Consider the following 16,141-nt stretch of genomic DNA (forward strand, 5'->3'; position numbering starts at 1 on the left):
TGGCTGTCCAGTTGATGCTAAGGGTGTGTTTTATGATGCCTGGAATTGTCGGGCTTCCTAGTACAAACTCTTCAATGAAATACTATCCTATTGTGATCCAGTAATTACTTGCAGTCACAGGGTATCATCAGCCACAAAGATTTTCTCATTCACTTTAATGAATTCAAAAACCTGTGCATTCACAAGGACACTGGAATATATATGAAGTCCGGGGGGATGGGGTGGGGAATTGAATAAATAATTGCAGCTTCAAGCAAGGATAAACTCTAAAATAAATATGTTCTTAATCCTATTAATTAATGCTTACCAACCGAGGATAGCTCCATAATAAGTATATAATTTTATTACATCAGTCTCGTCTTAATATTTGGTTTAGATTCCAGTGAATTTCACCCCTTAGCAAGCGTTTATTCCTATTAGATTTGGCACATGCCTGAAATGAACTGTGAAGGCCACTCATACAACTGAATATGAGGGGCAATGAGAACATCCGGGAATGTGTGTGCCTTTTCCTTTCACCTAAAAGGAAACATTTATTTTAATTTGAAAACGATTTACCAACCACTGAATTATGAAATGAATTCATTAATAGAGCACTAATAATTGAGTTGAATTAAGTGGTAGTGGCTCCCACAAACGTTGTACACCAGATGAACATCATTTAATTCAATTAATTGGAGATGCTTCTGATTTGCACCACTGTGGGAGCTAAATGTAGACCAAGCATACAGTGTGCCTTTTGGGTTTCTCATCTGCAAGTACCGTATGTAAGTATTTGTAAAGCCTGGGGGTTGGGAAGACTTCTGTGTAAAATACAGATTTGCAAGAATTTGAATCAAGGGGAAATTAGGCCCCACATCCTTACCAAATGTGAACTCTGTGGGACTTCTAGAAGCCTTGAAGGGCTTTTCTGCTTAGTTAGCCATTTAATTCAAGCACTTTCCTATACAGGGACATTTGAAGGGCAGGAGGTGTTACGAAAAAGGAGCAATGCAGAAGCAAGCACCAGGTGGCTGGAATGGTAAACAGGAAACTGATGTTATTGGATTGTACCGTGGGAAACTGGGACTGTCCGTAAAGTGCTCTGAGAGCCGGATGTTACCTCAGAGCAGCACATGACCCTGTACTGGAAGTACATGGGTGGAGTTTATTCCCTCTCTGCAGTGGGAAGCAGAGTGTGCAGACATGTTTTCTCTGTACTGGTGAAAGACAGGAATAAAGACATGTAAATATATTTCTGTCTGTCTCTTTCCCCCTCCCTGGGAGAGGAGTGGGGGAGGAGTGGTGTGTTCTTTTCACGTTTGAAAAGGATCGCCGATTGGAGACCTCCTTTTATCTTGCCGGGAGTCGCAGATGGGAGGTCATAAGGATTCAAGCCGGGCACCTGGAGGGTGGCCAAATTCCTCTGGACTAAGAGCTAAGCTGGAGGCTCTGACTTTTGGCTTGAATACCGACAACTGGTAGCAGACCGATGGTTATCTGATCTATGGGAATCTGCATGAGAGGTGAGAGGTCGATGAATCGTTGCCATCCTCTGCACCTAAGAAGATAAAGAAATGCGTCTGCCTGCAGCCAGAAAGCTGAAACAGACAGCTGGACACCGAGAGGAGTGTATTCCAAGGCAACGGAGCCAGAAAAGGTATGCAGCATTTTGAGCTAGAGAGAATGAACGCAGAAAGGCTTAATTTCTGGTTCACAATAGCAGCGTTTGAAAAAACAAGCTCTGAAAGAGCAGGCTTGCATACCAGGAATTCCTGTGGTGAGATAAGGAGTTCCGTCCTGAGCAGGTTGCTAGGCAACGTCTGCCAGTTACTGAGTGGGCTAAAAAGAGCCTGGGAAATCGAAAGTGTATCTGCGCAGCTGTGCAAGGGTTTTGAAAAAAAACAGCCCAAAGGTTTGCCTGCCAGTGAAGCAGTAAACAAAGACTTTTGGAGTTTTACTGGCTTGAAAAGTGAAAGCTGGCTTGAGATTGAGTGTAACGCTGACCCTTGGATTCAGCATGGATGCCAAGAAGGGGGGAGTGCCCCTGAGTGCCGTGGTTCTAGAAGAACACAGCCGGCATGCTGCACTGGAAGAAAAGGACAGGGGGAGGGAGGAACGGAGTTCTAATTCCCCCACCGATGAGGCTACTGGAAAGGATGCTGTAGCTTTGAATGTTGTCCAGTGTTACAGTTGTGGACAGGCTGGGCATCTTCAGCGGAGCTGTAAGAAGCCACGTCAGCCAAAAGGAGCGAAGGACCGCTCAGCAAAGCCTGAGGCGTCAGGCAAAGGTCATACCAAGCCTATGGTGGAACCTGCAAAGGCTTTGATGGCGAAAGGAACCACGCCAGATATTGGGAACGCGTTTATTATCGACACTGCAGCGACGGTTCATATGTCCCCACACAGAAAACTCTTTTCATCGTTTAAGAAGCAAAGCTTCGCTGTGAAACAGGCCAACGGTCAGGAGCTGGAAGCGGCCGGCGTGGGGACTGTCTATCTTAAGAGTCTGAACTTGACAATAAACAATGTTTACTTGGTTCCTGAATTGAAGTTCAATCTGCTGAGTGTTTCGCAGATTGCAAAGAAAGGACTGAAACTGTCTTACGATGCTGAGAGCTGCGAGATCTACAAAGATGGAGAGTTATTTCTTTCGGCCAGAGAAAAGGATGGACTTTATTTGTTGACTTTTGCACAAAGTGATTACATGGAATGTAATTCATCTGTGTCTAACCTAGTTTCTCTTGCAGGAGTGAGCAAGAAGAAGACCGGAGTCAACAGAGCATTTCAGCGGGTGTATGCTGATGTGATTGGTCCTCTAGAACCATCTAGAGGCAATGCAAGATATTATCTTGTGTGTGTGGATCATTTCTCTAACTATGTCTGGGTTTATGTGTTGAGAAAGCCACAGGAAGCCTTGGAGAGGTTTCAGGAGTTTTGTGACAAAGTTAAGAGTATGCATGATGCTAACATTGATTGTCTATTCACAGATGAGAAGCAGATTTTTCTTTTACAGGATTTCCAGAGGTTCCTGCAGAAGAAGGGGATCAGACACAAGATTTCTGTTTCAGCGGAAGCGTGGAACAGGGGTGTCTGTGTACGGGTGAACAGAGAATTGCAAAAGGGGATGGAAGCGCAATTGCTAAGTTCACATCTGCCACATGAGTACTGGGCCGAGTCTCTAATGTCGTTCTGTTATACGAAAATGAGAAAGGTTTCAAAAGAGTTGGGAAGTTCTCCTTTTGAGAAACTGTTCCACAGAAAACCTTCTGTTGCCCATTTCAAGGTTTTTGGGTCTCATGTGAGAACAGAAGCTCCAGGTGGAGTAAAGAATGCCAGAGGCATTTTTGTGGGGTATGAAAAGGGTCTCTACAGAGTAATTTTGTCTGAATCTGGTCAGGTGATTCTCACAAAATTTCTAGAGAGTGTTCCTGAACAGGAAAGAGTGATAGTACACACATTTCCCACTGAGGACGATTCAGATGATGATGATTTCACTGATTTCAGCTGTACAGAAAGTGATGACACTGATAGCTCGGAGAGCTCAGTTGTCACAGTCATTGAGAGGAAGTCTCACACAATGGATAGGCCTTCACAACTGAAGGATGAACCACTGTTTACCATTGGAACTAGTTCTCCAAAGAGTCCTGAGACTGGACCAGTGAGCAGAGAGGATCAGCACCTCATACGGAGGTCTGAGAGAGTTACAAAGGGTCAACCACCCAAGAGGTACTCAAAAGAGTTTGCTAACTTAGCTGTTGCATGTGTTGCTGTTGTAAACAACCGAGGACAGGTTGGAGCTGTGTCTAAGTCAGAGACAAAGACACAACAGAGAGTTGCTAGCCAAGGTAATGCAGATGCACTCATTCCTTGGAAACCAGACAACCAGAGAGGTACACTGGGGAAACCAGTGGCGGGGAGTTCCAAGGGTGGAACTGAAACAACAGGGGAGTGTTATGTGTATAACAACTGTTTGTTTTCTTCTCTGGATCATGCTTTGCTTGCTGCAACACGCATTGATTCTTTTGGGGGAGGATGTTACGAAAAAGGAGCAATGCAGAAGCAAGCACCAGGTGGCTGGAATGGTAAACAGGAAACTGATGTTATTGGATTGTACCGTGGGAAACTGGGACTGTCTGTAAAGTGCTCTGAGAGCCGGATGTTACCTCAGAGCAGCACATGACCCTGTACTGGAAGTACATGGGTGGAGTTTATTCCCTCTCTGCAGTGGGAAGCAGAGTGTGCAGACATGTTTTCTCTGTACTGGTGAAAGACAGGAATAAAGACATGTAAATATATTTCTGTCTGTCTCTTTCCCCCTCCCTGGGAGAGGAGTGGGGGAGGAGTGGTGTGTTCTCCTTAACGTTGAGGAGAATCGCCGATTGGAGACCTCCTTTTATCTTGCCGGGAGTCGCAGACGGGAGGTCATAAGGATTCAAGCCGGGCACCTGGAGGGTGGCCAAATTCCTCTGGACTAAGAGCTAAGCTGGAGGCTCTGACTTTTGGCTTGAATACCGACAGGAGGGACACTGGTGGTGCTGTGGTCTAAACCACCGAGCCTCTTGGGCTTGCCAATTGCAAGGTTGGCTGTTCGAATCCACACCGGGGGATGAGCTCCTGTTGCTCTGTCCCAGCTCTTACCAACCTAGCAGTTCGAAAGCACACCAGTGCGAGTAGATGAATAGGTACCGCTGTGGCAGGAAGGTATAGGGCATTTCCATGCGCTCTGGCACTCACCACAGTGTCAGAAGTGGTTTAGTCATGCTGGCCGTATGACCTGGAAAGCTGTCTGCGGACAAACGCCAGCTTCCTCAGCCGGAAAGCGGAGTTGAGCGCCACCACCCAAAGTCAAATTTGACTGGACTTAACTATCCAGGGTCCTTTACTTTACCAAAGGCACATTTCTGAGAGGCAGCAAGCAACAGAGAATTTATGCATCACCTTTCTGTGGTCAAAATCCTTATCTCTTACATGGAGCACCATGACCTAAAGCAAAAAGTCATTCGCAATCTGCAGCATGAAGAGGAAAGATTATGGACCTCATGTTATACCTTTTACTGGCTTGGGTCACTCCTGGACTGGGAAAACTGGACCACAGTAGCCCAGGCAATGTGTTCTATGTGGGGGGTGCTCAGAAACTGCAGTTAATGCATAATGCTGCAGCATGATTCCTTGGCAAGAGTGAGAGAACCTGTTAACCAGAAGTGCCTATGTCATTGTATGTTGCTAGTGTCCTGTGGTCTGTCAGAAAGAGTATACAGCTGATGAACTAAAATAAATATTCTTACATTTTCAGTTTTGCTTGTAGGTTCGTTGCTTGAAAACTCAATTATCTCCTTCAGCTCAATATGTATGTGCAAGTTTGTGCATATAGATAGAATGCTGGGACTAATAAAAGCAAATTCAGATACTCAACAGAGTTTTCAGAAAGGCCTTTTAGTAGAACAAATCATACTTTGTTAGTCTCGTTCTCATATTCATATTTCAGGATTTCTGAATACCACTACACAGTAATTAAGTATGGGTATGATTTTCTTGAGCAGAACACTATAATTAGAAAAGTCTTCACATACCCCAACTGTGCCAAAATATACCATCAATGGGCGGTATAATAATTCCACTTACCCCATTCCCCCTCTAAAGGCTTGTTTTCAGAAGGTCAGAATGCAGCGAAGCACTGCCAGTAGAAATTAGAAACATCTATTCAAATGTCCTTTACGAGCGCAGACCAACTGTTGGTGTTCCATAATACTGCACAAATCAGCAAGGATGTGGAATAAAGCAGCTGTGGCTTATTGGGCTGTTCTATTCAGCTAACATTGTTCCTGGCTGTAATGCAGACAAAAATCCAAGTACAGGCAATTTGCATATTTCTTGTGTTATTCACACATTTCCTCTTCTTTGTGCATGTGCGTGTGTTTGTGATTGGGAGGGAGAGAAAGAGAGATTATCGCTGTTTATTTTTATGCTGCTTTGTAAACCACGCTCAAAAGTGGCTCGCAGCATTGAAAGGTTTACATGATAATTCCATTAACTATTGCAAGACATTAAAAAATAAATAAACAGTCCTATAAGCAACAGGGTGATGAAAACATCTCAGTAGGTTTGCATTAAAATTATCCAATCGACAGATAACCATCTTGGGCTGGGGTATTGCTTAGGGTGTTTGGGGGGTTTTTTGGGGGGGGAGTTGTTGTTATTGATATTAATTTTTGTATCTTTCTAAAGATTTTATTATAATTTATGTGGAAATGGTTCGATTTGGTTGTGCGTTTTGGACGCTTTGTTTATGACAACTTTGGCTGTGTTGTAATTATGCATTTTTTTCATGTTGTAAGCCACCTTGAGCATGGTTTGAACTGTGGAAAAGCAGTATACAAGTAAAATCTCCATATGATCCTATCCAGACTCATCCTCTGAGGGAAATTGCCAGATTCAGCTGCCCTACACTTCAGTATTTAAATTTAATCCAATAATAATAATAATAATAATAATAATAATAATAATAATAATAATAATATATTATTTATACCCCGCCCATCTGGCTGGGCCTCCCCAGCCACTCTGGGCGGCTTCCATAGAAACCAAAAATACAGTAAAATATCACACGTTAAAAACTTCCCTGAACTTAAGATGTCTTCTGAATGTCAGGTAGTTGTTTATCACTTTGACATCTGCTGGAAGGGCGTTCCACAGGGCGGGCACCACTACCGAGAAGGCCCTCTGCCTGGTTCCCTGTAACTTTGCTTCTTGCAATGAGGGAACCGCCAGAAGGCCCTCGGCACTGGACCTCAGCGTCTGGGCAGAATGATGGGGGTGGAGACGCTCCTTCAGGTATACTGGACCGAGGCCGTTTAGGGCTTTAAAGGTCAGCACCAACACTTTGAATTGTGCTCGGAAACATACTGGGAGCCAATGTAGGTCTTTCAAGACCGGTGTTATATGGTCTCGGCGGCTGCCCCCAGTCACCAGTCTAGCTGCCAATTAAATTAATCCAATTTTTCAACGGTACTGTGACTCTTGCTCAGGTTGGGGGCTGATAGTTTTAGGGTGAGTGGGTGTTGCTGGTTCTTTCATTGCTGCCCAAAATGGTGTCCTGGAAATATTTCCCAAAAAACAAATAAGCCAGTTGCTCTTCTCCAGTGAATTGTATCAGATATCTCATGGACTGGCTTGGTTTTGAAGAGGTCTGCGCTATCAGACTCCTATTTGCTTCATGTCCCAGTGAAACATCCGATTAAAATGGGGTGCTAAAATGTGGGGAGTTTCATACTTTACAAATCCATTGGAGGCCAAGCAAAACAGAAGGGAACAATAAAAAAACCCAGTAAACAGAGACCTGAATCTTAAGGTGTCTGGTGAGCCTCTTCAGAAATACATTCCCTGTGTACAAAGTGTCACTGGAGAGAACCACTCAGGCAAAGCTGGCCCTGCACCATCCCAGCTGTTAATGAAAGAGAGAGAGAGAGAGAGAGAGAGAGAGAGAGAGAGAGAGAGAGAGAGAGAGAGAGATTGCTGATCATGTTGCACAGAGGGAAGTCCTGAAATTCAGAATTAAACACATTTCCCCTTCCTTGCTGCTGACAGTCTTCCAGCTATAAGACCTTATTACACACTAATTTCTGCCCGGCGGCAAATGCTTTACGTAGCATCTTGAAATTAAAATTAGGGTGCCTAACAAACCAAGAAATGCACTGGCATAGCAATGACCTGTTGGAAAGCGTGACGGGGCATTAACTGCTTCCTTGCTGAGAGATTCGTAGGCAGCTCTCCTTGTGCTGAAAAGGCTGTGCAGAGAGCAGCAAACAGATTGCACAGCTGGACGGAGACCTTTCAGGCGACATTGACTGCACCCTTTTGGGAACCAACAAATACTGTTGACCAGCGCTTAAGGGGGAAGTACCACCCCTGGGGAGTGGTAGGTTCAAGTTTATTGCTTTGTTGAACTTATTAAATGGTTTTAATTGGATTTTGGATGAATGTGCTATTAATCGTGACATAAAAAATCGTTTTTTATGTTATTACCTTCCTTAGAGAGCCATGCAAACAGCCATTTGGAATAATGCTTTTTATAGGGTAGGGGGAACTTGGGGTGCTTTCATGGACTCAAGGGGGGTGGCTCCCTAAAGTTTGGGAGGCACTGACATGCAAACAAGCCACACTGCAATTAACTGAACGCAACCAACCAAGCTCTGGAACCCCTAACCTCTCACAATGTCAATAAAAATAAAGATATAACTATATAACACTGGTCTTGAAAGACATACATTGGCTCCCAGTATGTTTCTGAGCACAATTCAAAGTGCTGGTGCTGAGCTTTAAAGCCCTATTCGGCCTCGGCCCAGTAGACCTGAAGGAGCATCTCCACCCCCATCGTTCTGCCCGGACACTGAGGTCCAGTGCTGAGGGCCTTCTGGCGGTTCCCTCACTACGAGAAGCCAAGTTACAGGGAACCAGGCAGAGGGCCTTCTCGGTAGTGGCTCCCTTCCTGTGGAATGCCCTCCCATCAGATGTCAAAGAAATAAACAACTATCTGACTTTTAGAACACATCTGAAGGCAACCCTGTTTAGGGAAGCTTTTAATATTTGATGAATTATTGTATTTTAATTCTTCTTCTTCTTCTTCGACTACTCGTAGCCAAGTGAGATTGTCTTCCATAAACACGGTTTTAACAATGAGTCCATAAATGATTGTGAGGGCCAATTCTGGATCCACACATCCTTCCACAGTGGGGACAAAGCTGCCCAGAGTGGCTGGGGAAACCCAGTCAGATGGGTGGAGTATAAATAATAAATTAGTAGTAGTAGTAGTACAAAAAATCAATGGTGTGATCTAGGGCTGGCAAGGGGTGTGGCCTAAGGAGAAAGATTGGGGAGCAGTTGTGATGGGAAGAGAGGCTCAGGGGGCCACATTTTGCATGTGGGCCTGAAGTTGCCCACTTACAGCGAAGTAGCTAATGAGAATCAGACTCTAGAATGGACTTTACTTTTCCAGCAAGCTCTTCAGTATCGAGAGTAATGGACAAGAAGGTCACATATAAACACTCAATCCAATCTGTCTATTAGGTCAAAGATTAGGGAGGAAATCACCTCTTGTAACTGTAGGTATATTTTAGCCTTATTGGTTTCACCAAGACCGCAGTGGAATAAACCTCGTTACTCTTGAGTTCTCTGATTGCCTTCACTGGACATTTGAATCGATATGAAGTTAATGTAACGTAACGTACCCGAGTCCTATTAGTGCGCTAATTTGAAGGTATATTTTTATTCCAAACCCTCTTAACCTCTGCCGTATACAAATGGTTTCATTTGTCCCAGAGCAGCCCTTGTCACATAGCAAGCATGTCGGCATTTTTTATGTAAATGGAAATTATTTTAAAACGAAAAACAATACAAAAAACCAACCTGTATCCCTGCTGATAGCTGAAAGAAATGGATGCTGTCAAGGGGCTCAGATCCATTAGCAAGTGCATCACAAGCTCCAATGCAGATCACCAAAGTTCAAGTTCATGGCTATGCAGAGTTTTATTTGTGGTCTCAGTAGCAATTTAAGTTCATACAGTGGTACCTCTGGTTACAGACTTAATTCGTTAACCTGAAACCGTTTTTAACCTGAGGTACCACTTTAGCTAATGGGGCCTCCCGCTGCCACCGTGCCACTGCTGCGCAATTTCTATTCTCATCCTGGGGCAAAGTTCTTAACCCGAGGTACTACTTCTGGATTAGCGGAGTCTGTAACCCGAAGTGTTTATAACCCAAGGTGTTTGTAACCCAAGGTACCACTGTACTTTATTAACATATTATCACAAAAGTTGGGTGCCACCACTACTCTCTGCAGCAAGATTCCATGGGGTTCCAGGATCACCCAGGGTCTGTGCTCCTTTGGAGCCACAGCAGAGAATGTCATGGCTTTAAGAAATGTGGTTTATTCACCTATTTACACCTTCAGTGTGCATGGAGCGAGTCCAGATCTTACTGCATGGTCATTTCAAGAGGGGCTGGTCCCCCACAACAGTGCAGTCCTGGAGTCCAAGGCATCTCTCCCAGCCAGCCTTCAGCCATCCTGCCCAAGATGGAGACCAGTTTTTCTTCTTCCTCCTTCTTCCCAGAACACCTTCCTAAAAACTCTCTTTTCCTGTCACTTCACACACACACACACACACACACACACACACCACCCCCTTGGCTATATCTTTCTCCCCAGGCCAAAATATTCCTCTCAGGTAGCCCATCAGCCCCTTTTGCCATGTTAACAGATCTGTTCTTCATTAGGCCAGCCAGACTGGTTTGCTAAGCCAGCCCAGGGATTCCTTGTCTGGCGCAGTTCTGCAATTTGTACTTTCAGCCATATCCCAATTACGGTAATCAAAATCCTGCCATTTATTAATTTCTAGGGGTTTGGGGGGGTTCCCCAAATCTATACCAATACAATGGAACCCTCCAATATAACAAGGGGAAAAGAAGCAAAGAAGGGGAGTTGAGTAAGAGTGCTTTGAAAAAAAGGTAAAGGACCCCTGATAGTTAAGTCCACTCACGAACGACTCTGGGGTTGCGGCGCTCATCGTGCTTTACTGGCCGAGGGAGCTGATGTTTGTCCGCAGACAGTTTTTCTGGGTCATGTGGCCAGCATGACTAAGCCGCTTCTGGCAAACCACAGCAGTGCACGGAAACACCATTTACCTTCCCTCCAGAGCGGTACCTATTTATCTACTTGCACTTTGACATGCTTTCAAACTGCTAGGTTGGCAGGAGCTGGGACCAAGCAATGGGATCTCACCCTGTCACGGGGATTCGAACCACCAACCTTCCAATCGGCAAGCCCTAGGCTCAGTGGTTTAGACCACCCGCTGTTATTTCCCCATCCAACCTATCCCCATCCAACCTATCCCCATCCCAACATTATTTTTTCCTCTGTGATTTCAAATACAGTGGTACCTCGGGTTACATACACTTCAGGTTACAGACTCCACTAACCCAGAAATAGTACCTCGGGTTAAGAACTTTGCTTCAGGATGAGAACAGAAATCGTGCTGCGGAGGTGTGGCAGCAGCGGGAGGCCCCATTAGCTAAAGTGGTGTTTCAGGTTAGGAACCGTTTCAGGTTAAGAACGGACCTCCAGAATGAATTAAGTACTTAACCCAAGGTACCACTGTACACGTTTCACATCGAAACAAGCCTCAAGTGGAGGGGGGGGGATAAGAAATTTGTAGGGTTATTTAAAGTGGAAGAAATAGTGAGTAAGGAATGGGTTAAGTCTGCCGCCACCCAATTGGCTCCACTTGGAAGTGGCTTTTTCCTTGTTTTGAAATGGACCTGTTATGGGTATGAGTTACTCGTGCGTAAACTGCCGCCTCTCTAGGCTAAATTGCCTTGTTAAACCGTTCTGACTGCACAGCCCCTCTCCGCGTGGCTGTCTCAGTCGCTGGCAGAATCTGTCTGTGGGCGTTTCTTAAACCTCTTCCAGCATAAAAGCCGTTTGACTCCCAGTCTCCTCCTCCTCTCGCTGCGCAGGAGTCTTCTGCGCAGGGAGGGCGTGGGTAGTGGGGGACCTGTGCTCTCCTCACTGATGTCCAGTGAAGAGTCCCGGAGCTCTCTCTCCGCTTCCCCCATCTGCCCCCCTTTATCCCTGGTGTTGCACTGATTTCCTTCCCCCTCTACCGAGCTGCTTCTCCCCTGGTGCTTGGTCCTTCGCCAGCAGAATCTGGGAGCCTCCCCTTCACCTCTCGCTCTGATGTCAGTTCCCTGACAGGACCATTGGGCTACCTTTGCAAGTGTTTGTACACAACATGTGATATAGGCCCTAGAGGAGCTTTTGCAGTTCAGGCTGAAAGCCAGCTCGATTTAATGGAGGTTGCCAATAATTTCAAACTAGACATCTCAAAGCCCGCTAATTATTCCAAGTAAATCAAGCTTTGTTCCTGGGCAATTTGTCGTCCGTCCCCACCTCCAACCAGCTTTTAAAGGCTAAATTTTAATGAATTCGATTCATAACACAGAAAACAGTTTCTAACAGGAGACGCTTACTGGTTGAAATTAACCCTGGTTTCATTACCTTACAGGAATTGCTTTGCCAATATGGCAATTACCGGAGACTTAAACTGAGCCTTCTGGGCTGCTTTTTTTTTTAAATAAAGAAAAAAACCAAAACAAAAGAAAACAAAACCTACATTTCTCATATACCATTACCTACGGTATCTCTACTTCGCTGCAGATTTACATTCCCATAAAATTGCAGGATATTTGAAACATGGTAGCCAATTTTTACGAGCGTAATTTTGCGCTTTGCCACTTTAGCACCGGAAACAATAAAACAATACAAAGTGGTGGTAAATTTTATCGGCTGTTGGAAAACTCTGTCTGCATCAGAAAATGGTAAAATTAATGTTCCCCACTCAGGAAGGAAAGTATTATGTCACACACTGTCAAATGCAAGAGTGATACCTGTTTCAATTTATAGGTGTATTTGAGCAAATTGTGCTGCGTGCCCAGTGCAATGTAAATTGTATGCCTAATTCAAAAGAGGTCACTTCCTGTAAATGTTTTCAGTGGCATAAAAAGGCACACATCCTTTAATCGTTTTTTCAAAGGCTGCATCAAAAGAGAGAGAAAGGATTTACCCAGGCAAAGTGAGGACTACGGATAATCTGATTGGTTGTGATCGCCCCATGTGACCCCGTCCACACAACTTTGACTTCAGTGATGTCATCTCACAGCCAAATGTGATGCACTATGTGACGTAATCATTTTCAAGATGTGATTCCTGGTCTTCTGGGATCATTCTAGGAAGGAGAGAGGAATCATAATGAAAAGGGGAAGGACAATGATACTGAATGAGGGAAAGAGGGAAACGAACAGCAGAAAATTGCTTAAGAAAATGTGACCTGATCAAGGAGAGCATTTTAAATGAAATATCCCCCCCCCAACCATATTTTTGGTCTGAATATCTAAACAGCCAACGATTCAGCACCACTGTAGTAAATAGTTCTCCAGCTGTTGGATGAAAAGATCTACATCTTACTAAGAATGCTTGAAAAAAACATAGCTGAAACAACAATGCTGAAACAACAATACAAAGGAAATACATGCAATCCTCAGAAAGAACAAGTACCACCCTTAAGGGTCATTCTCACTCTATTTTATCAAGATATATTCATCCTTGTTGTACTTTATGTAATGGTAAGTAACGGTTGTACTTAACCATTATGCAAAGGCAGATAATGGAGTCCTATGATGAAGCTATGCAACTCTGGTCCTATTTGATGCCTGGGGACTATTCATAAATCTGAGATCTTTGAAAGATCAGCAGGGTGACAGATAGATGATAGATAGATAGATAGATGATAGATAGATAGATAGATAGATAGATAGATAGATAGATAGATAGACAAAGGTGATAGATCTGCCAAAAAAAGGGGCGGATTAAATCACTGAGAAAACACACCTTAGAAGCCAATATATGCTTTAACAGACTAGGCGGCCTGTTCTCCTGTCCCCCAGTACTTGAGGCTGAACCTTTATCCAGTTGCTTTTCAACCATATCTTGCTCTGGCACCAGCCTTCTTCCAGCGAAGGGCAATTCTCAAGAGATCAGATAGAAAGCTAAATTCCAATCATAATCTTAAACAGCCCAACTGAACTTTGCTTTAGCTGACTTTGGCCGAACTAGACATGCCTATCAACTGGATTAATGCCCTGGCTTTGAGATGTCCTTCGTTCTCAGCATGGAACAAGCAAGGCTATCAACGCAACTCCAATCTGTCCCTTACCTTTATTGGATTCCTTACCTCTGAGCTGAACTTCCTGGCTTGCTCATAGCCCTTAATCTTTCTCCTGACATTATCCATCTCCAGGACAACTTAAAACCAGATGGCGTGACACCAGAGTCTGTAGACAGTGGTGCTCTGTGAAACTCACTGGCCAATTCAACAAAGCATTATGTTTAGCCATTCAAAATATCGTAGGGGAAGAGCTATGCAGCAGTACAAAGACCATTGAGGCTTCCGAAGGAGGGGAGGATTCCGTTTATGCCATCTCCATGGTGTACAGTTAGCAGACGACATTCCAGGCAGCAAATTGCAACCCATTGACACATCTTCAGTAAGCACACCATCAAGAAACCAAAAGAGTGGGGGTGAGGGGGAAAGGCAACATTTGCAGAAAGTTAATGAAGTGAGTTCACTAATCCCCTCTTAGATTAGAAGCTTCTTGGTTTCTGGAGTCTTTGGAGACAACGAAGCAATCGTTATATAGTACACTGAGCCCCAACAAATTTTCAAACCCTGCCCCCATTATAATAACTAGTAAAGCCCCTTCTACAGTCGGCATCTGTTCCAGTGTGCAGTTCACTACCACACAGGCTGCCTCAGGAGATCAATCTCATAAGCCGGAAGCAGCTGCTCTTGCTCCTCTCACTCTCCCCATCCAGTTCTTTGGAGCTCTGTCACTAAATTCCAAACAATAAGTTTGCATTATTACTTTATTTTGAGAGACTGGCTTTCAACTGTAATGGCGGCGGCGATAGCGCCAAAGCCAGCGATCTTCCCTCAGACCAAAGAATTGTTTCACTAATAACATTAATTTGCCTGTTTAAAGACTTCCCTTTTCCTTTTTTTCCCCCTTTTCCCCAAGGGTGTGAGGAAGAGAGACAAGATCTTTTGATTTTTAAATAAAATGAGCTGGCAGTAAATGAAGGGAAGTTATTTGTATGCTGATGGGGCTGGTGCCAAGGCAAAGAGGAAAATAGTTTGGCAGGAAGCCAAGCTGAGTTTTAGCCTGTGACTTCCCTTTGCTCTCTGAACTAACGGTGGCCTTCCAAGTTCAATATTAAGATGTCGGGGTGACCAGAAGCATCACCAGAAGTCAGGAACAGGGGTGTGGATCTTACCTGCGGTCGGAAAAGGGCAAACGCCTAGAAAATAAATGCAATCAGCGTTGCTTGGCATTTAGTAAATTTTGTGTTGCTCCCAAAACTGTAATACTTTAGCCATTTTATTAACAAGCAACAGTAAACTGTGAGCCAGAAAATACACACTCTCACACAATGTGTGACTTAAAAAGGGTAAAGGGACCCCTGACCATTAGGTCCAGTCGTGGCCGACTCTGGGGTTGCAGCACTCATCTTGCTTTATTGGCCGAGGGAACTGGCGTACAGCTTCCGGGTCATGTGGCCAGCATGACTAAGCCACTTCTGGCGAACCAGAGCAGCACACAGAAATGCCGTTTACCTTCCCACCGGCGTGGTACCTATTTATCTACTTGCACTTTGACGTGCTTTCGAACTGCTAGGTTGGCAGGAGCAGGGACTGAGCAATGGGAGCTCACCCCGTCGCAGGGATTTGAACCGCCGACCTTCTGATCGGCAAGTCCTAGGCTCTGTGGTTTAACCCACAGCACCACCCGCGTCCCTTATGTGTGACTTATGTTATAATAATACCTTGAATTATTGTTTTCTCTCTGAGCAGACAGCCCTATCCTCTGCCACATCTGGGGGGAAAGATATAAAACATAAAATTATTTAAAAGGTGGTCTGGCAGCAGGGTAATATTAACACTGTTTGGCCAATAAGAAAACAAAGGTGCAGAGTCCATACATACATCATTACAAACACAAACACACAGCTCTGATTGGTGGGATGTTGTGACTGCAAAGTGATCCTGCAGCATACCTTGGATTCCCGATGACCTTGAAGACTGATGAGAAAAACTTGCCTGTTTATCCTGAAGGGTAAAGGGACATTTGCTGTGTGCTCTGTAGAGCTAATGATCCTCACAGTTGCCAAGACAGAAAGCTTGCTATTAAAATACAGAGGAAGAAGAAGGCATCGTCCCTGGTGTGCCAGAGAAGTAGACAGCTTCCTTCGGTGCCAGAGCACACATTGCATTCACCTGCTGCTGTATCCTCAGGAACTGTACTCTCTTGGCTAGCCAACACTACATACCAATGAAAAAGGAAAAGCAGGTGCTTGTGACAGATGGGAGGAAGATGGAGAGGGTGGGGCAAGGCATATCCATGACACATGTACAGGACAGCCCAAGTAACATTGCCTGCTTTGTCCTTCATCCTGGGCGCACAATAAAATGGCATGCGGCGTTAGTGCTTGTGTGTCCTCTGCTGAGTCTCCAATTGCTTTATTGCATCTGGGGAAGCTTTTAGTCTGGAAGGG

The 16,141-nt window shown here is 44.6% G+C and overlaps 1 long non-coding RNA gene across 1 annotated transcript; it reads right to left on the reverse strand.

Annotated features, from left to right (window-relative positions):
- Nucleotides 1–11,181: 11,181 nt before the first annotated feature.
- On the reverse strand, nucleotides 11,182–14,357 carry LOC128405423 (uncharacterized). The gene is made up of 3 exons (XR_008328306.1): nucleotides 13,764–14,357; nucleotides 11,732–12,758; nucleotides 11,182–11,292 (listed from the first exon to the last, which is right to left on the reverse strand). It is a non-coding gene; the product is annotated as an uncharacterized LOC128405423 (long non-coding RNA).
- Nucleotides 14,358–16,141: the final 1,784 nt, after the last annotated feature.

Source organism: Podarcis raffonei, chromosome 17 (assembly GCF_027172205.1).
Source record: "Podarcis raffonei isolate rPodRaf1 chromosome 17, rPodRaf1.pri, whole genome shotgun sequence".
NCBI classification, from domain to species: domain Eukaryota; kingdom Metazoa; phylum Chordata; class Lepidosauria; order Squamata; family Lacertidae; genus Podarcis; species Podarcis raffonei.